Source organism: Panthera tigris, chromosome C1, assembly GCF_018350195.1.
Source record: "Panthera tigris isolate Pti1 chromosome C1, P.tigris_Pti1_mat1.1, whole genome shotgun sequence".
Classification (NCBI taxonomy): Eukaryota; Metazoa; Chordata; class Mammalia; order Carnivora; family Felidae; genus Panthera; species Panthera tigris.
The window spans coordinates 55,611,979-55,633,214 of record NC_056667.1 but is presented as its reverse complement, the minus strand read 5'-3'; the positions used below and the strand labels follow the sequence as shown (position 1 = coordinate 55,633,214).

The window sequence follows — 21,236 nt, the reverse complement described above, 5'->3', positions numbered from 1 at the left end:
TATAGTCACCCCCTTTGGGCTTTGCCTGGTACTGCCTCTTGGGTGATGAGGCCTCTCTTGCATGTAAACCTCCCCAACCCGGTGCATTAAGCAGTTTGCAGTCCTCAGTGGGCCTAGGTACTCACTTCCTCTTGGGCATTGGCACAGGTTGTTTCCTCTGCCTTGCTCACGACTCCCTCCTTTGAGTTTCTGGTTAACCTTGGGTGTTCTTCATACTTCAGCTCCAACACTGCTTCCTCTCGTAAGCCTTCCATGATCATCCCAGACTGGTATAGATGCCCCTCCTCTGTGCCCTCAGAGCTCCTCGTACTTACTGCAATTAGATAACATGCTGCTGAAGCTCTTAATTACCTCCTCATTTGTTTCCATGACTTATCGTAGGCTCCTCGAGGAGAAGGCCTATATGTTGCTCTCTGTTGTATCTGCAGCACCTTCCACATTGCCAGGCATGTGGTAGGCTTAGAGAGGCTGATGTGGGGCAGGATAGTGGAAGAACTCACCACCCTCATATGTAGTTTGCTTTGACCTTGCTATGGCCCTGACCACCCGGTCCTGTCAGTCCTTGGGAGATGTAAGCCACTCTTGATTTTTCTCAGAAGAACCCCATCCTGTCCTTACAGGGACCATCACCCAGTTTAGCTAGGTTTTCATTCACCCTGTAAGACACTAAGCACGTTATGAAAATACATACACAATACCAACCCAAACTGCCAAGGGTTATATAAATATCAGTGGGGAGACTTAGGAACTGAGAATATTACGTAGGGTGGAGGCACACAGTTTTTTTGCTTATTTGTATATACACGGAATAAAAATATTTCTACTGTGGCGAGTTTAAATGTGAAATCCTCACATCGCCCCCCCCGCCCTCAGTTCTGAAGACGTAGTGACTTGTAGGCTTAATCGTGAATTTTGGAAGTTTCATTTTATAATTTGATCCAGATTATTTTTCTTTCTCCCTAGTGAACATTAATCGTTTCCTGTGAATTTTCCTGATATTAGGAAACAGATGTTTCATATTTTTATCTGCGTTTTTCCCAAATGCTGAACCAGGACTTTTGTAGTGTGTGTGTGTGTGTGTGTGTGTGTGTGTGTGTGTGTGTGTGTGTGTGTGTACACTGTGAATTTTTGAGGAATGAGTTATATCAGAATTTGCAAATAAAAGCATAACAGCTATATCTACAGAATTACACAGATTTGTCCAAGGCTGGAAACATTGTTGGACATTCTGTTTAATGTAGTTTGGTACTGTTTAGCTAATGTAGACTTCTGGCCTAAGAATGCATTAGGACTGTCTCATGTTAGTGTGCTTGCCAGAATAAGGAGCAGCTTAGCAAAAAGCACATAGTTAATGCAGCCTTCAGTGCTCTGATTTTTAACTAACTGTATTTTTTTGTTTGTTTGTTTTTACCTTGGTCTCTTAACTGCATGAAGTGCTTCATCTCTTACTAAAACACTGAGTCAGTGTTATCTCTGTGCAGAGTAGGGTGCTAGGATTTTGGGGAGATACAAACACAAATAAGATATGGACCTTGGGATCTTACTCAGTAGAAGAGGTGAAACATATACTAAAATACCTGCTATAAAAGGTAGAGAGTGATAAAGGTTATAGAAATTCATAGAGAAGAGTGGTTTCATTGAGCCCAGAAGGGAAGGAATACTGGCAAGAAGAGTGATGTTTATGCTCGTTTAAAAAAAAAAAAAAAAATGACAGTAAAGCAACACTTAATTTAGGTCTAAGTTATTTGGATTATTTTAACTGCATAAGGATGGTCCATTACATAAGGCATTGTTTTGGTGGATTCTCTAAAAATAATACTAGCCAGAGAAAGACAAGTACTGCATGGTATCGTTTATATGTGGAATCAAAACAAATCAAATCAAACTCCTAGAAACAGTAGAAAAGTAGTTGCCAGGGGCTGGGGGGGACACGGGGAGAGGTTGGTAAAAACTTTAAGCTGTAAAATGAATAAGGGCTGAGGATCTAAAGGGAAACATGTTGACTGTAGTTGATAACATTGTATTATATCATTGAGATTTTCTAGAAAAGCAGAACTTAAATTTTCTCACCCCACCCGAAGAAAAAGGTCAATATGTGAGATGATGGGTGTATTAATTAACTAAATAGGAGGAAGCCTTTTGCAATGTGTATCAAATCGCCATGATGGACACTTGAAATATCTTACAGTTTTACTTGTCAATTACACCTCAACAAAGCTGAATTAAAAATGCCAACATTTCTGGAGAGCCTCTAGTGCAGCAGGTGTGGTTCTCTGATGCTTTGTATAAAGGTTTTTTAATAGGAAATGAGGTAGAATTGGTGCTTGAGATAATTATCCCTTTGCACAAAAACACATCTCTTTATTTTGGTTCCTGTGGTTCCAAGAACAAAGGGCTGAGTCCAATCTTGGCCAACTCCAAGGCTCGGTGACCCTGTTTAAGTTGCCTGGCCTGCGTGGGTCTCGGTTTTCTCAGGCGTGTAGTGCGAATTGTCGTATTCCGCAGCTCACTCACAGGGTTGCTGTGAAAATAAAAGTGGGTGTAAATGAACATTGAAAAGCAATCAAAAGCCAAGCATTTTGCCAAGAAACAATGTCATAGCTCATGAGGTTTATACAAAATGTGGCTGTTGCTTATTATTTATTAAAATGCTCTGTAAATTAAAAGGTGTTTATTCTAAAATTCAAAATACAGGGAATATATTTATAGCAAAGACAAATACTAACTCTTGATTATCATATACTATTTAAGAGCTCATTGAAATTCATAACAAAAATATGAAGATCCTTCTATGAATAAGAAAAACATAAGCTTATTTTTCAAGGTGACAAACCATTAATAAACAGGAAAAAAAGTTCATTTTCACTAATTATCTTAGAAATACAAATTAAAACTGCATTAAGAATACCATTTTATGTGTAAAATGTCAACATCTCAGAAATTCCCCATTATTTGGTTGGTGGTGTTATATGCTAATTAAAGGCCCTTTTAAAAACAAAAAATTGTTAATTCTACTGTTAGAAATTTAGGGAAGCTGGGGAAATAAGTGAAAGGGACGAAAAAAGCTAAAGCATGAAGATATCCAATGTAATATTATTTATAATAATAAAGACTGGTGACAATTTGCATTATTTAGTGCAGTATGGGAGTGATTTAGTAAATCGGAACTTTTTACATGAAGGACTGATTTTAGGCCCCTTAAATAATCATTGTGAATATGTGTAGAAACCCAGAAAATATTTAAAATAAAATGGAAAAAGAAAATAATAGCCGTCATTTATGGAGCCTTTCCTGGTGGCATTGGGCCAACATTCTCCCTTTTTATTCAGATAGCAACTGTGTGCTTAAAGGTATTTTTACGCGTTAGAAAATTGAGGCTTACAGGTAAATGGTTCAAGGACTTGCATGTCATCAGTGGAGAAGCCAACATTCAGACCTCACCTTCTAGAGGAGCCAACATTCAGACCTCACCTCCTAACTCCAAAGCTTTCTCTGGGTTTACTATCAATAGCATTTGAACTGTGGCCATGGTTACGTAATAACGTGTGCGTGTGGAGCGTAACAGGCAAAAATAAGTGGTAGCATTACGATGGTGGGCATATGGGCCCAGAGATGTTTGATGTCCTTTTAAAACTGTCATTGGGAAACATACACACACCACCACCACCACCACCACCACCAAAAAAGTGCCACTGCCCTTTCCATAGAAAAATAAGAAACAATATATTGAGTAAAATTTCATTTGTTTACTCTGGCTTTTTATGTATTCTCATAGAGGTTGGCAAAATAGGAATTACATGTCTATTTTTAAAATTTCTCACTAGCTTTGGCATAATCAGGATACTTTCCCCCCAGATTATCTACAAAGTAGGTGAGGACACATCCCACCAGCTCTTTAATTAAAAACAAAATTTCAAGTCTCTAACTCTCTGTGGATTAAGGACAGTGAGCAGGTGGGAGAATTTCTCCTGATGAACAGCCCAGACCAGCTCTTCCGAGCAGGAGCCCATCTCAAGGTGGAGATAATGGGGTGGCACCATTTGGTTAAAGTAGGCCAGTTCACCTGCTCAGGGTGTGCCCTTTCCTAGGACAAAAGCCTTTGCACGGTGAGGGAAAATGTCACCATTTTTGTTCCTACTGTCTTTCACCTTTCGGGCTCAAGACTTGTCCTGATTCTTTGACGCATTACAGTATTGCTTTATAAAGTCAGGAGTCCTGGAGCACCCGAGTGGCTCAGTCAGTTAAGTGTCTGACTTCAGCTCAGGTCACGATCTCGTTGTCTGTGAGTTCAAGCCTAATGATGGGCTCTGTGCTAATAGCTCAGATCCTGGAGCCCATTTCTGATTCTGTGTCCCTCTCTGTCCCTCTGTATCTCCCTCTCTCTCTGCCCCAGCTTGTGCTCTGTCTCTCTCTCTCTCAAAAATAAACATTAAAAAAATTTTTTTAAATAAAAAAATAAAGTCAGGAGCCCTACAACATCTAGTAACACAAATTTCTATGGTAGGCTCAAGACACAGGGTATATTTTGCCTCACCTTTGTGGAACATGTATCTTTTACACTTACACCTACAGTAGGGCCTTGTATGTTTTGAAGGCCCTTTTATATCCATTTTGCCATTTGAGATAACATCATGTCAGAATTTGCAAGTGGAAATGAGAACGGATCTGACTAGGAAAGGTGGAGATGTCTTGAGAGCTGGAAACATTCTCCAACATGTTTCTCAGTATAGCCCATTCAGGGTCACTTCCTATTTTGTGGGTGGGGAAATGGAGGCACCTGTTAGTTAAGTGATTTGCTGGAAGTCGTGGTAGTCAAGACAGCTAGAAGCCAGGCCTATAAAACTAATGTTCCCCCCACCCCACCTCCTACAGTGCTATATTCTGTATTTTCTAGAGAATTAACATGAACTAGAAGCAGGTATGATCAGGATCCAGTGGCTGTTTAAAGATCTCCCAGGGCTATAATTTTGTATTTTATAATGACAGTAAATGTTATATAGTAATGGAGTCTAGCAAGTTATCACATGCATTTTAGACGATTCCTATCGAGTGGATCTTTTTACAGTGACACAAATACGTACACCTGTGCTGTTCAGTACAGTGGCTACTATGTCTACTTGATTACTTGAAATATGGCTTATGAGTCTTTAATTGTTTAAATTCCCACATGTGCTAGCAGCTATTGTAGTGGACAGCAATAGTTCAAGACTTCTTGATGCTTTCTTGACATCTCCACTTGGGTAGCTCAAAGTTAACAAGGTCGATCAAATCAATTCTTTTTTTTTTTTTTTTTTGTTTCAAATTAGAACTCTTGATTTTCCTCGCACAACCTGTTTCTCCCCTAAAGAAGACACCACTGACCCAGTTGCTTGAGCCAAAACCTAGGTGTCCTCTAGACCTGTTCCTCTCTCTCCTTTCCCACAACCACTTCAGCAGCAGGTCTTAATTGTTTTACTTCCAGAACCTATCCTGAATCCATTCACTTATCTCCATCTCAACTGCTACCATCCTGTGCCCAAGGTACCATCATTTCTCACTTAAACAATTGAATGGCCTCATACTGGTCACCACTGATCCATCCATCCACTGTTGCCTCTTCCAGACTCCTCCATGCAGCTGCCAGAGAGACATTGTTAAATTCTTCAGTAGGTCACATCACTCCATGCTTACATGGAAAAATTTGTAGAACTTGTCACTATTTGAAGTTATCTTACTTACTTCTTTGTGTACTTGTTTATTTTCTGTGTTCCATTACAGTGGGAGGGCCCCTATATCAGGAGCCTTGTTTACCTCATTTACTGCTATATCTCCAGCAGGTACAACCATGCCTGGCACATACTTTGCATTCAGTAAACGTCTCAATAACAATTAGATTAATGTTTATTGTAGAAGGAGATGAGGTAGGAAGAGTCAAAACACAATTGGTTATTATAATTTTATTGTTAATAACTGAGATAATGTTGACGTCCATATACATGGGAAGTTGGTGGTTTCTTTTACATTCTGGATGCAGTGGGAAGAGGGGCTGTGATGGCTAATTGCATTTATTGGCGAGTGGTAGGCTGGGCCAATGTCCTGATGCAATCTCTGACGTGAGCTACAGAGAGCTCTTTCTCTCCCTAGAAGTCTGTGTATGTCCCAGATCTTGAAACTCTTGTCTTTGCCACTGGTAGAGAAAGGGGAGAGTGTCCTCCTACAAGGTCACTTTTTATATCCATCCAAGGAGAGTTTAGATAGTGCTGGAAAGAAACATACTGTGGAACTGAAGGGTAAAGAATGACAAAGCCATGACTGGACAACAAAAGGAGATTTTCAACAGACTTTTATTTTAAAAATATTTGGAATATACTCACTGAGTTATTTGAAGCCAAGTAAATCCAAAAAAAAAAAAATAGGGCTTTGTGTACTTTTTTAACTTGAATATTGCTTTTATTAAAAAAATTTTTGAGAGAGCAAGCAAAAGTGGGGGGGGGGGCAGGGAGGGCAGAGAGAGAAGGAGAGAGAGAATCCAAGCAGACCCCCCACTGTCAGCTCACAGCCTGACATGTGGGGCTCGAGCTCATGAACCTCGAGATCATGACCTGAGCTGAATGAAGTTGGATGCTTAACCAACTGAGCCACCCAGGCGCCCCGAATGTTGCATCTTTTAAAGGAAAGGGTCTTTTCTGTCATTCCTTTATAATGGTAAGCCAAGGCTTTCAGAGGGCATGTTATTACTTAGATCCACGTGCAAAGTTGAGGGAAGCTGATGATCTCATTGGAGGTATGATCGAGTTGGCCAAGCTCTGAGTTGTGTCTGTTCCCTCTCATAGTGAACAAGCATAGGCTGGATTTAAAACATATCCCCTCAGCACTGGCTGGATTTAAAAGATGAAGTGAAAGCTTGCTTTGCTAAAGAACATATTTGGAGACTTTTTATCCCAGTGTGTTTTTATTCACACTCTGGCTCTTGCACTTACAAGCTGGATAACTTTAGGCTGCTGACTTCTATGCCTCAGTTTGCTCACCTGCTAAATGGAGTAATAAAAGGACCTACCCTGTATGGTTACTGAGTAGATTAGAGGAACATGCAAAGCACTTGGAACAGTGCCTGGCACATGACTCCATAAATACCAGTTTTTTTATTATCCGTAGTGGTACATAATTCTCAACTGAATTGAATGAATACTACTGTTACTGCAGAGAGAGAAAGCTGTCCCTGTGGCAGCCAAAGGAGTTCACAAAGGCTTCCCAGAGGAGATGACTTTGGAACTGATGCCTACAGGTAGGCTAATACGATAGGGAAAGGATGTGTTTGACAGAAAGAACAGAATCTGCAAAGGCACAGAGGGGTGAGTGTGTGGCATGTAGGGACCTGTAAATAGGTCTGTGTAGCTAAAAGACAAAATATCTGAGTGCCCGGGAAGAGGTCAGGCATGAGACCACTGCAGCTTTTGAGCCTGGGCTAAGGAACTTGGATTTGCTCCTACAACCTAGAGGAAGCCACTGAAGGACTTTCAGCAGGTTCGGGGCTCAGCATGCCACAGTGGCCTCAGTCCAAGGCCTGCTGATTCTGAACAGTGTCCCTGACCAACCTCCTTTCCTACTATATGGGCGTGGAGTTCACACGTGTGGATCTTATTTTTCTCACTAGGTGTGACTTCTTTGGGGACCACGGATTAATCAATTTAAAAGGGTATGTTTTCTGAATTCCTTTCTACCTGATTCTTCTGGTCTTCCTCTCCACCCAGCTAGGACGGATATAGAGGTGCCTATCTTATAGACCCCTTCGAGAATCTGATGGAAGTGATAGACCCTTCCCTCAGAAAAATTGTGAAGACAAAATTTTCGAAAGACCGACACCTACCCCCCCAACCCCGACACCATTCACCTCCTGCTGCATCCCGGTCAGACCCAGGCCTGCTTGTGGTGATTCTGCTCCTCCTGCATGTTGTTTTTATTTTAATTCGCTAGCACATCCCGTAACTCCTCCATCTGCCGTCACTGCTATTATCTGACCATGTATCGTGACAGCAGCCTTGGATCACTTGGTGGTTATAACTAAAACTGAAAGTAATTATCTTATCTTGAGCCATTCACGTTTAGGTGAGAGTCTAGTGGCTAAAGGACATGGGATCTGGAGGCAGACCTCTACATGGATTACGATCCCAGCTCTGTCACCAACGTATAACCTTGAGTATGTTACTTAACCTCTCCACGTCTCAGTTTCCTTATTACAAAATGGGAATGATAATATGCTTATCTCATAAGGTTATTGTGAGTGTTAATTGAAGTCAGATGCCAAGAACAGTTCCTGGCACATAGTTAAGTGCTATATAAATATTTGCTATTATTACGTGATTATTTCCAGTAAAATGACATCACAAATGGGGTGATGATGGATTACTAAGAGGAGAAAAATAGATGAATAAAATCTCTTCATGCATTTGACTTGATTTACCAGAACCTGAAGGCCAAAAGTGGATTCCCTCTGTGTCTGATGTGGTTACTTGCCATTGTGGCTGTTGACTACTTGAAATGTGGTTAGTCTGCATTGTGACGTGCTGGGTCTTAAAGATTTAGTGTGACAAAAAGAATGTGACATGTCTCATTAGTAATTTTTCTATTGGTTACATGGTGAAATGATAATATTCTGAATAAATTCAGTTACACATATCATTAAAATTTCATCCATTTCTTTTTGCCTGTTTAGTGTAACTACTAGAAAATAGAAAATTATATATATATAGCTCATGTTCTATTTCTGTTGAGCAGGACTGCCTTGGGCTCATCCTTATCAATAAAACAAAAATTTGTGCTTATTTGTGATCTATTGGGAAGCCTTGTACACTCTTCCCTATAGTCCTGGAGGTTGTGCTGGACTGTCCATTTTTTAATTGGTTCCATGCAGGGAGCTGTGGCTTGGTCCTAGCAGAAGGGGTTGAGGGACCAAGGCAAGAGCAACAACCAAAGAGGCTTCTGCTGACTTGGAGGGGTTTGGATGAAAACACTACCATTTATAGTTATACTGGCTTCAGACTTTCAGCGCTCCCTGAAGTAGAAGAGAGAAGGCTCTCTATTCAGGAAGTTGAAATATGTAGGCAAAAAACTCTCCCTCTTCCATCAGGAGCCAGAAAAAGCTTTGCTAATCTTTAACTAAAAGAATAAATACTCAACATCATGGCGGTCACTTGGGACTGAAAGCACACCCTTTGCAAGTGTGATTTACTTATGGAATGTTTGCTTAATTCTATTTCAGATTCATTCCACCACTTCCAACCTGAAAACGGTGGGCCACAGGAAGTCTTTCTGGTGAGTTCTCTTTCATTTTTAAAACAATGTGACTGTTTGACATTATTTTTGAAATGATATTCACACTTCTAAGTTAGATACATCCCTACCAGGACTATGATTAGATGTCTATTTATTCACACTTTTTAAAATTTCCTCTCTGAAAGGATTTAAGATGTTTCCATGCCTTAAAAAAAAGTAGATCAATCCACATTCCTTTGCTAAGAACATGGTCAGGGAAAAGATCTATGATTATATGCCAAATACTGTTAAATTTTCTTTTTTCTTTTTTTTTTTTTTTTGGTAATGAAACTATTTCCAGGCCCTTGTTGATGGTCTGCTTGTTTTAAGCAGTATCCAAAACAACAAAGTGTTATTTCAGCCAAGGAATTCAGACAGTCCCTTGCAGTGTGTTGTAATGAAAATTGGCTTACAGCTACAACGTATTAGCTTTCTTACTGCTGGAGGTTTCTTCTCCTCTCTTTGAACCTAAATGTGATTGTTGTGAGAGAATAGTTATGCATTGGTAGAAAACTGACTTTAGAGTTAGGCAAATAATATACTTTTTAAGTGAAAAATCTTCTGGGGCTTCATGTGGCCTGACTCCCTAATACTGTGGTGATATTCTTATTTGCAGTGCGTAGCAGTTAGCTTTTGCTGCGTAAGAAACCACTCCAAAATATACTGCCAGAAATTCGAGCCGAAATTTCCTGACTCCCAAATAACAATCGTTTCATTATCCTGCAATGTTGTGGGTTGGCAGTTTGGGCTGGGCTTTGCTGTGTGATTCTTCTGGTTTCCGGTGGGACCACTCCTGTCTGAAGTCAGCTACAGGTCCACGATGGCTAAGGCATGTGTCTCACCATCCTCCAGGCTACCCTGAGCATGTTCGCATGGGGTTGATCAGGGTACTGAGACAAAGTGGGAACGTCTTGAGGCTGAGGCTCAGCTGTGGCACAGCGTTGTTTCCATCACATTCTTTCGGCCAAAGTGAGCTGTATGGCTGGCCTGGAATCACGAGGCTCCAGAGTCTACCCCCTAGTACAGGAGCTACAGAACTGTACTTCAGGCAGCATGGATAAAGAGAGGGGAAGGATTGTGGCCATTTTTATAGTCCTGCCATACAGGGCTTCTGAGTCACAGGGAAAGAGAAGGGCATGGAATGAGGACTCCGATCCATGCCTGTCCCATAGCCTGCCATCCTCTGTCCCCATTCTGCTTGACAGGCCCTGGCACTGCCAGCTGGCTCTCAGTTCAGCAGGTTTCGAGGTGTTCTTGCCAGTGTCGGACTGCCCACTCTCTGACCTTCCCTCCACTCTACACTGCCGCACTGGTCATCCTTTGGCTCATCTTTCAGGCTGTCCCTGCTTTGCTCAGAAACTGTCGGTGCCCCAGGTCACCCACAGCACCAGCCTCGACTCCTCTCTCTGGCTTCTCCATATCCATCACCTGGCTACATCCTTTCCTGCTCGCCTCTCACTATTTCCTTTATTCCAGCCATGCTGGTCCCATTACCATTTCTCTGGAGGATACTTCATGCTGCTCACCCCTTCTCCACTTGGAAACCCTTCCCATTCTGAAGGTCCCACTGGAATATTCCCTTCTCCACAATATGGCCTCCCCGCCTATTCCTGCCATCTGGAATCTGCCCTGCCCTGAACTATTTCAAAGCCAAACCCTGTGCTCTGTGTTTCACTCCCTTCACCTTGGCTAGTCTTCCTTCTTCCATTGCTTTGTCAGTGATGTCTTTAAATCTAGACATGATTGCCGTGAGATAACTGTTATACAGTGGTAGAAAACGGACTTTAGAGAGCAGACGGCTACCTACACTTTCCTTGCACCACAGAGGTGTATACTGAGAGTATAGCAGGTACTTAGTCCTAACATAGCAGGTATACCTTAGTATAGGTACTTAGTATATATAGCAGGAGGCAGCATGGACACTACAGTTGGTTGTCTGTCAGCAGCTCATCAGGATCACATGTGACACCTGTTAAAACACAAGCACGCGGTCCCTTCCCCTGCGCCCTCCCCATTCATTAGGTCTGGGGTAGACTCCCAGAATCTTAAAGTGCTCAGATGATTCGCATGTGATTGCTGTGCACAAGTTGGCAACCACTTGTTATGGAAAGAATAAGAAATTTATATGAGACCTGGGTCTGAGCCCTGACTCTTCTGCTGCTGGCTGTGGGACCTTATGAACTCAACCTCGTTGAGCTTCAGTTTCTCCCTCTGTAAAATGGGAATGATGTTTAACTTGAGGCCTGCCAGGAGATCTAAAAGGAGGATGTATGTGCAAGTGTTTTATAAACCATAAAAAATAATTAAAGTGCATTAACTGGTTATGGATCTGAGGCTAGCCAAGGTTAAGAAAGGGGAAGTTACCTTCGTGGTAGGGGTGGTCGTGGTAGTGATGGAGGAATAGGCAGTGAGTAGTTGCGTGGTAGTCATGGGAGGATACATAATAACAGCAGCAATAAGTCATATTAGTGTGTACTGGGGTTTTCTTTTCTTTTCTTTTTTTTTTTTTTTTTTTTTTTTTTTTTTTTTTTTTTTTTTTTTTTTTTTGAGTGCTGACTGTGTGAGCCAGGCACTGCTAACTGCTTTACATGGAATTATTTGAGATTTACGAGAAGAGCCCCCTGTTGAGTTGCATCTGTACCATCATTAGGGCCTATTCCACGATTAGTGAATGAGCCCTTTGGGTTTTTTGTCCTCTTCAAAATACCCAGTTAAAATGTGCTCATCCCTGAAAGAAGAAATACTGCTGTCAACCATGGACAGCCTGTCAGTGTCAAGTAAAAGGTCCTGTAGAAGTGTGAACTGCTTTGATTGGATGAGAGGAGATGGGAAAGGTAGAGCAACCATTAGTGGGAGGCACAGGAAAGGGCCAGAGGGCGCCCAGCTGCCCAAGGAAGGATGGAGTGGTGGGAGGTCTGCACGAGGGCCGGAAGAGGGGGAGGAGGACCAAGTCATCTGCTGACAGTTTGGCGCAGGGCTCTTCCTGGTCCAAGGCCACCACCTTCTCAGCCTGCTCACCTAGAGCTTCCCCAAACAGCTACCACAACAGGCAGCATTTGTAAAACTGTCTTCCATTCACCATCCAATTTGTTTTACAAATAATAAATATTTTTATTATTATTGTTATTATAATTGTTTTGTTTGCAAGTAACAGAAATCCAACTGAAACTAGTTTCTTTTTTTTTAATTTTTTTTTAATGTTTATTTATTTTTGAGACAGAGACAGAGAGCATGAGCAGAGGAGAGAGAGGGAGACACAGAATCCGAAGGAGGCTCCAGGCTCTGAGCTGTCAGCACAGAGCCTGACGTGGGGCTCGAACTCACGAGCTGTGAGATCATGACCTGAGCCGAAGTCGGACACTTAACTGACTGAGCCACCCAGGAGCCCCACTAGTTTCTTGACTTACATGATTAAGATGTCTGTATTGGAATGGGCTTCTGGTATAGCTGTGTCCAGGGGTTCAAAAGGTATCATTAGGCCATTATCTTTCACTCTCTCCATTTTTTGGCTCTGCTCAACTCTGTCAACTTCATTCACAGGCAAGCTCTTCCCTCACCATGTGCCAGAGGTGGCCATCAATGTTACATTTCCATCATCCTCACAGCTATGGATCTCAGTGAAAAGGGGTTGCTTCTTTTCCCATTTTTCTAGCAATAGGACCAAGGAGGGATCTTAACGGGCCCAGTTTGGATTCTTTGCCTGAATCAACTTGGTTAGAAGCACACAGAAGACAATAGCAGTATCTATTTGGGCAAGGTTTGTTTCTGTGGCCCTTGAGAGAGGGTGAATCCCATTTCATGGAATGCAATCCCTATGAAAAAAGGAAGAATTTCGTTACCAGTAGAAGGAAGGAAGGAAGGAAGGGAGTGCCAAGCAGATAAAATTTTTAGGTACCAGAGTCCACTGATTTAGAAATTCTTAATGGGGGCGCGGGGAGGGGTGTCCACTAAACTGGAAAGGTTTAAAATTAGATTCAGCTTCACTTTCATCGGCTATCTATTCCAGGTTTGGTATCATGATCAAGACTAGTAACAGCATATGGAGAGGTCAAGGATGGGTGACCCCACTGTGGGGTCGGATAGGCAGCTTTGGGCTTGAGGATCTCCTACCGCATCCCCAGAATCTATAGGAGTGATTATTAACCTGGACACAGTAAATAGGCTTCAGTAGACCTGTAACCCATTGAATGAAAAAAATGAATGAGCTTCTATAATTATTTGCAAAATTGTGTGTATGTACTTTTTTACTGGAAAAAGGGATTATGCTTCCATTGTTTTCTCTTAGGATTCCATGGCCCCTACCGTTTAAGAGCCATTGCTTCACACGTACTTAAATTGTTTTATATTTGGCTAGCTTAATCTTATGCATCCATTTCTTGTCTTGGCTCAGCTAATAAAGTTTAGTGTCCATGATAAACATAGTTCCCTATGGAACAGACACAGTGATGTCAGTGGCTGAGTATGTTGCATTAAATTGCATGTTGAGGTCTTTAGGCATATATGTAAACTTTTTACAACCATAGCTGCCATTTACCTAAATGCTTACTCTGGTGCCAGGTTCTGTGCTACGTGCTTTATGTGCATTATCTGAACTAGTTATTTATACACATGACTATAATTCCGCAAACCTCAGGTCTATAGTAACACGTACAAGAACCAGCTCCTTCTCTCTGCCACTGTGAGAATACAGAATAGAAACTCCATCTTTTCTGTCTTCCCTGTATCTGCTGCTGTGGGTCCACCTCTCTCTACCTTTCTCCCCACAGATGACAGAATCATAGAATCCCAGAGTTGGAAGAGGCCACTAAGATCATGCAATTCAGGGGTTACAAGCTCTGCTCTTTGGTTATCTAGCTTAGGGACTCCCAAGAGGGAAGGGTGGGCAGGACCCAAGTTCCTGCCCTACTTCAGTCACCACTGTCTGCTGAAAACCACTCATCTGCAAGGATAAAAAAGGTTCAGGATTAGATGTCAGACTTGAGGTTGAGTCCAGGCTACTACTTTGCTTACCAACCTGTGTGACCCTAGGAAAGTCACCCAACCTCTCTGAACCACAGGTTCCTTAGTGGTCAAAGGGGATAATAACACTTGCCTCTTGGAGTTGTTAGGGGGACTGAATGAGGTAATACCTGTAAAGTCCTTGGTCTCGTGCCTGGCACATAGTCTGTTCTTAGCAAAGGTTAGCTGTAATTAGACATTCCACACGTGGCATCCGAGACCTAATTAAGACATGGCTATATTGTCTGTTTATTCAGTGAGGTGTGTCTTTTCTCCATTTTATTTTAAAAACTTAAGCCTATGACTTCTCTGGTTTTTCTTTGGCAATAAAAAGTCCTATGGCCCCCGTAAGTAACACACACACATACCACACATGCACATTTGCTTTGGAAATTGGAAACGCTCAATGTGTGGTCAATCAGCAGTCAGTATTCACTCAAGAGAAGACTCACCCCTCCCCCGCCATCTTGCCAGTATGGGTCTCCCCAGCTGCCCACCACTTCAGGCTTCCCCAGGTGAAGTAGGGAGAGAGGGAGGAAGAGAGGAAGATTCTTACCTGACTGCCATTGTCACGCCTGGTACTGGGTCCTCTGAGCCTGGCTGATGGATAAATGGACTCTTTCTCTCCTGGCTGCTTCCGTGGCTTTCTCAAGGCCCCCCTGCTGGAACTTTCCAGCACTCAGGCAGTATGTCTCCTTCTGCTGGCTGTGACCATCAGCCAGCAGCTTCTGGTTTCCATTCACGTTCTGTCTTTGGGATCCTCTCACCATCAGGCTGAATGAAGGCCGTTGGGTAGAACCTGTTTTAAGGAGACCGAAGCTGGCATTCCTGGAGCCCAGAGTTCATACTCCTTCAACCCCCCAGAGGTAGGGGGTGAGCAGTCACTTTCCCTGACACAACCTTCTATTCTCCCACCTTAGGCCTCCTTAGTAACCCCCTCATATTTTGGTTCCTCAGGCAGAAGTCACATACCAGTCCCCACACTCTAGGAGACCCATATCAAGCCTTCCAGACATTGCCTTTGAAACCCTTTTCTCTAGGCTTGAAATGAAAGGCCAGCTCCCTCCACCCAAGCCATCTTGGGGAGGGTGGGAATCAGAGAATTTCCAAGGAATCTGCCTCACAAAATCCTCATCCCTTTCCACTGCCCTGAACCTGTTTATATATCCTCCTCATGGATCTTTGAGCCAGCTAAGTCAGCTTCTTAGAAATTTCCACATAATGGTCTGGCCCCTTGCTTTGGAATTTCCCATCTGTTGAATCTTGATGCTGGAGTGGAAACTTCCACTTTAGCATCTTGTTAGATTAACTGTTAACCCCTGGCTACTGCAAGGAACTCCTCTTCAGCGCCCCTAAAAGCGACTCTCCGTCCTGTTCTTGAAACTTGAGCGAGCATGGGGAGCCCCCCACCTCCTCCTCTTCTCCCAAATGTCTTCTTCCAATTTTCAGATAACGTGAAGTTGCTGGAAGGATGCTGCTCCCACAAAGCCAGGCCCAGCTCCCAGCTACATTCCCTTTAATGGGTATCAGAAGTGTGTGTGTGACTCCCAGTTTGAAGAAATCGGCCTGGGCAGCAGAGATTCCAATGGCAGCCAGGCTTTTACCAGCACCCTGCCTCTAAGACCACAGGGAAGCCTTTGACCTTGTCTCCGGGAAGGTTTTCCTTACCATCACACCAAAGTGCACTTGTTATAACCGCAAGAGAAAGCTAGTATTTAGAAACTCCATGCTCAATCACCGTCTCCCATGCTCATGACCCTAACATAGTTTTTCTTGTTCTGAGGGCTGATGGGGGCCATGCTTTATGGGGATTTCTAATCAAGGCTCCGTCCATAGTTTATGAACCCTGAAAAATCAAGACTACAGAATATGCCCTACTGTCCTGCAAAGACCACCCCTTCCCCCTGTTTTGTTTGTTTGTTTGTTTGTTTTGTTTTTTGCAGTTTTTCTTTTATGCTTCAGCATCCTTTGGAGTCAGCAGATTTTTCTGCCTTCTCCAGCCCCAGCATTGTGAACCTGGCCTCTCTGGCAAGGTGCCCTCTTTTGTCATGTGCAAGTTGGGCCACTGTGATGGTAGGTAGGTCACTCTGTGTTTAGGTCCCCCACCTCCTGGTAAAGGCAGAGTGTCAGATGAGCAAGTGACACATGCTAGCAGGACACTCGAGTCAGAGGTGGAGTCGCTTTGGGGATGATGGCCTAAGAATGTATTAAGTGCATTTTGGGCAATTCCATCATTGGACTGGTTCCCCCAGCAAGACTCAACGTGTATCCAGATGTGAACCTGCCTTATGCCCTCCTGTTAGTTTTTCTGGCTGTTTATAAAGACGGTAGGATCTAGCTCCCTTCTCCTCCATCCCCTGCTCTGTGTCCTCCTTCAAACCCCAGGTGATGTTGGAGACAGAGGCTGACAGGGCAGAACTGAACCCCCCGACCGCTTCTCACCTGTTGTCTTCTCTTGGCCTCCAAGGATACAGCACTTTCCATTTGGCCATTCACATATCTAGATGTATGAAATAGCTAACAGGCTGTCAACTAAAACATTCTTTTTATTTGTGTGCATTTTACAGCAGGGAGGTGTATTGTGTAGACAGGTAGATCAGAGTCCAGACCTTTCCTTAGCTTTTGAGATACTTTGGGCAAGGTCTCTGAGCCTCAGTTTCCTCATTTGCTAAATGAGGATAATGCCAGTTGCCTCATGAGGTAGCTGCATTGAGGAAAGCATTGCATATAATGAATTCAGCACAGCGGCCTGTCACATAGTATATGTTCAATAAATGGTAGGTGTTAACCATTATTTGCTTTTGACTGTTGCAATGATTTCTTAAAAATCCTTATAGCCTTGAAAGAAGAAGCCCAATTCTCCAGCAGTTTTTTCTTTTTTGGATCAAATAGGATTTTGAGAAAAAATCAAAATGTGTGCGACCACCTGCTTTGAAAAAGTAGCTTGCAAATCTCATTAGTTCTTTGTCGTGTACAAAGTGACTTTTTTTGGTTGCACAGGCAGCATGCCTCAAGGGCTAAAAATAAAGCTCAACCTGTCCAACCTCAAATCCACCACTAAATACCTTGGGCACCGTGCGACCTCAGGCAAGTCACTTACTCTTGAAGCCTCAACTTCTGCATCAGTACAATGAGGATAACACTGCACAGGGTTATTGAGAGAATTAAGTGAAATAATCCACGTGAAATGTTTAGTACACAGTAAGCACCCAAATAATGGTGGCCACTATCTTCACATCACGATACTACCTTTATTTTGCAGAACATTTCTTTTTCCTTGTGATAAATGGCTTCATGGAGACACTTTTATACGTAAGAAGTTCTCACTGTTTTATTCAAGAAAGAACAAGAACATTTAGGAGCAGGTTTGCTTATAAATACCAGGCTGTAGCATATACAAAAGCAAGCTACATTAACTAAACAACTTGTCATATCTTTAGACCTCCTCTCATTTCCTTGTTAAGATTTGAATAAGTGATTTTGCCACTAGATTGGGAGAAGTTTATAGATTATTTTTACAGGGACTGTGAAAATATGCAAACATAGCTATATTTGGCTAGGTGCTTTAAATTCACATCAGTTTCTTTTCTGTTGTCAATAGGACTGGCATAGTTGGAACCTTTGTGGAGCCCAAGGAGGTCTCAAAATGAGACCTGACCTTCCCATCAGGAGGAGGGGGAGAAGGCAGGGTCTGAGCCAACGGGATGACCCAAAACAAGGGCAGAGGCTTGGTCAGGCAGGGTTGGAAAGCTGGCCAGTGGTGGAGCTTGGATTCCTGATTAAGGAGGTTCGTTCCCTCTAACAGGAATCACGGGGAACACTTCCTTCCTAGGATCCCCCTGGGGCTGTGGGCACTCCGGAGCCAGTAGAGCTCCAGACTCCTTGCATCTTACCAGGTGCCCATGCTGTGCCAAGTACAGGGTTTGTATAGAATGAAGCGGCATCATGATTTGTTGGACTGATTTTGAAGTTTAGGTAACTCATGCCTGTACATCTTTGGTGAATGAATTGCCCAGGGAAGCAGAAACCCGCTCTTATGTTGGGTTTGACTTACCCACCTCCGCAGATAGACTGTTCAGGAGTACTTCCTTTACCTAGAAGCTTAAAACCTGGCTGGTGAGCTAGAGAAAAGGGGAGGCAGTACAGCCTTCAGGGTGGGACGGGTAGGTGGGGAAGCAGTGGGGCCACTTCTGTTGTTTGGTTGGGAGGCGTTTATTGAGCACCTGCGATGTGCCTGGGGCAGGGTGAAGAAGGAGCAGAACCTATGGGGACACTTTTGGCCGCTGACCACCTCGCACTCTCTTTCCCAGCCTCTTAGTCCACTCCCTGAGGTGGGAACTGAGCCATGTGACCGTACAGAAATCACCCATTGCCATTTTGTGGACAAGGCTTGCAGGAGCCTCTTGCCGACACAGTCACTCCTCAGCCAGCAGTGCTGGCCACAGAGCTAATGACAGTTATGATGCCTGAGTTTCAGGGTCTTTCACCACTGGGGACCCCTTCTGAGATCCTATAGCTAATGTGCCATTCCTAATTTTATATTCTTCTGGTAAAGGGGCCCCCAAATCGAATAAGGCTCAGGGTCCACAAAAACTAGATCTGTTCCTAGGCCAGGGAGAACTGGCACACACTCAGGGTCTTTCCTTCTGCCCTGTTATGCCATCACCAAGAGACTAAACCTACAGTTTGCTTCAACTTTGAGAACAGGTTATGCCCTGTGTGAGACCTCTTCTGTGGCTTTATCTGAGTTCCCACTGGGAGCACATAACCCTTTCTGTGAAGGGAAGGAAGGCCAGTGAGGAATTGCTGTCTGGGCTCCTTCCTGGCCACCAGACACCCTCAGGAGGTGGCAAGGTCCCACCATTCCTCCAGGAAAGCAGGGCGGGTGCTCTCAGGCCTCCAGTGGCTTTGTGGTTGCACAGAAGGAGGCCCTGCAAAGGGAACCCTGTGTGAGGCGCAGTGGAAAATTCTCCTAAAAAAAAAAAAAAAGGAATATCCTTGAAACTGTATCAGCTTTGGCAAAACCATAACCCTGATCTCAAGTTTTAGGAGAGTAGACCTGCCAACCTACAGCACTATGCTGATAAAGTGTTCCTGCTCACTGCCTTAATCATGTCCCTTCCCTCATTGCACAAAAGGGCTGGAGTGCTTGTTAATCAGTGAGAATTAAATGTATTGACAAGAAGCAGGAGGAGGGGAAAAGGCCCATTTTGTACTTGAATATCTTCCTAGCGCTTTGCAAAAAAATCCCGTTTGAAAGGAATTTCCTTGTTTCAGTGAAATGCTGGCCAACTTCGCCCCCTGGAGGAGAATTGGAGAATTGCATAAAACGAGCCATCTAAGGCATCCTTATTGTTCTGACAGATAGTCTGGAAAGAAATTGTCAGCCTGTGATGAGTCAGGATAGGGAAAGGGGCCTGGTCTGTAAAACTTTTTGGGGTTTTTTTGGTTGTTCTTTTCTTCTGCCTTCAAACAATTATTCTAAACCTAGGTTCAAATACTTGTTTTGTATCTATAAAGAGTAAAATAGTTAAAATGTTACCAGGTTTACGGCTCACACCTATTAAACTACAGTGGGCACTTTTTTTTTTTTTTTTTTTTTGGCCAGGTCTCGTGACCAATGCTAAGGATTGAGCCTCCTTTTATCCCTTGAAGTTGTGGTAGAGACAAAAACAACCAGAAAATAGAAATTTTCAACAACCAACTAGATACATATTAGTGATCCTAACTTAGAAACTGCAGCTCACCATTGCCTACATTGGAATCTTTTGAGTTAGTCCTGCTGGTTTAAATTACTTGCCTGTGGGGCGCCTGGGTGGCTCAGTCGGTTAAGTGTCCGACTTCAGCTCAGGTCATGATCTCGCGGTCCGTGAGTTTGAGCCCCGCGTCAGACTCTGTGCTGACAGCTCAGAGCCTGGAGCCTGCTTCCGATTCTGTGTCTCCCTCTCTCTGCCCCTCCCCCGTTCATGCTCTGTCTCTGTCTCAAAAATAAACATTAAAAAAAATTTTTTTGGGGGCGCCTGGGTGGCGCAGTCGGTTGAGCGTCCGACTTCAGCCAGGTCACGATCTCGCGGTCCGTGAGTTCGAGCCCCGCGTCAGGCTCTGGGCTGAGTTCGAGCCCCGCGTCAGGCTCTGGGCTGATGGCTCGGAGCCTGGAGCCTGTTTCCGATTCTGTGTCTCCCTCTCTCTCTGCCCCTCCCCCGTTCATGCTCTGTCTCTCTCTGTCCCAAAAATAAATAAAAAACGTTGGAAAAAAAAAATTTTTTTAAAAAAATAAAAAAAATTTTTTTTAATAAATTACTTGCCTCAGTTCACTTACACTTGCTACTAGCACCTGCCAGAAAGTAGCTTTCAGTCACAATTAGGCTAACAAAGTAAGACTTACTTCCCTACTACTTCCTATACTTTTAGTATATTTTTAAAACCAAAATGCAAAACAGAAGGGTAATAGCCAAAATATAAAAACCTTCCCATGTATTTCAGCTTTTGTTAAGAGATGATTTTGTCCTGACGCTTTTACTAATTCTTTGTTAATTACTCAACTGCTTTTAATTACCAGATCTGACCCAATTATTTAGCTTCTGTTGTGTCTTCTATAATTAGAGCCTTCATAATAAAAATCTCATCTACTATCTTTTGTTCACCAAGTGGTAGTTCATGTCCCCGGGTGAATGTTTATCATCTCTATTGTTCTAGATTTTCATCCCCCAAGTGGAGGATACAATCACAGTATTTTTATTAGTAATGGTACTAATAGTTTAATAGTTATTGTTTTTCCTTTCCCTGCTCTCAGGAATCCTGAGACACACTTCAGTATTTGAGGGCATGGCATTGTTAAGAGGGTGTTTGTTACTTCTACATCAGATTCATTGCCTACTTGGGGCTGTGTGTCCTTAAAAGAAGGATGGGAAAGGGAAGAGTGTACACATACCTTGTAGGTTATTATT

General features: G+C 43.1%; 1 protein-coding gene across 1 annotated transcript in view; it reads left to right on the top strand.

The window, feature by feature from the left end:
* Positions 1-21,236, top strand: part of GNG12 (G protein subunit gamma 12) — a 105,868-nt gene that overhangs the window by 19,325 nt on the left and 65,307 nt on the right. Inside the window, exon 2 of the mRNA XM_007089813.3 lies at positions 9,239-9,291. The gene's annotated coding sequence lies outside the window, so the exon portion shown is untranslated. The remainder of the gene's footprint in view (positions 1-9,238; positions 9,292-21,236) is intronic.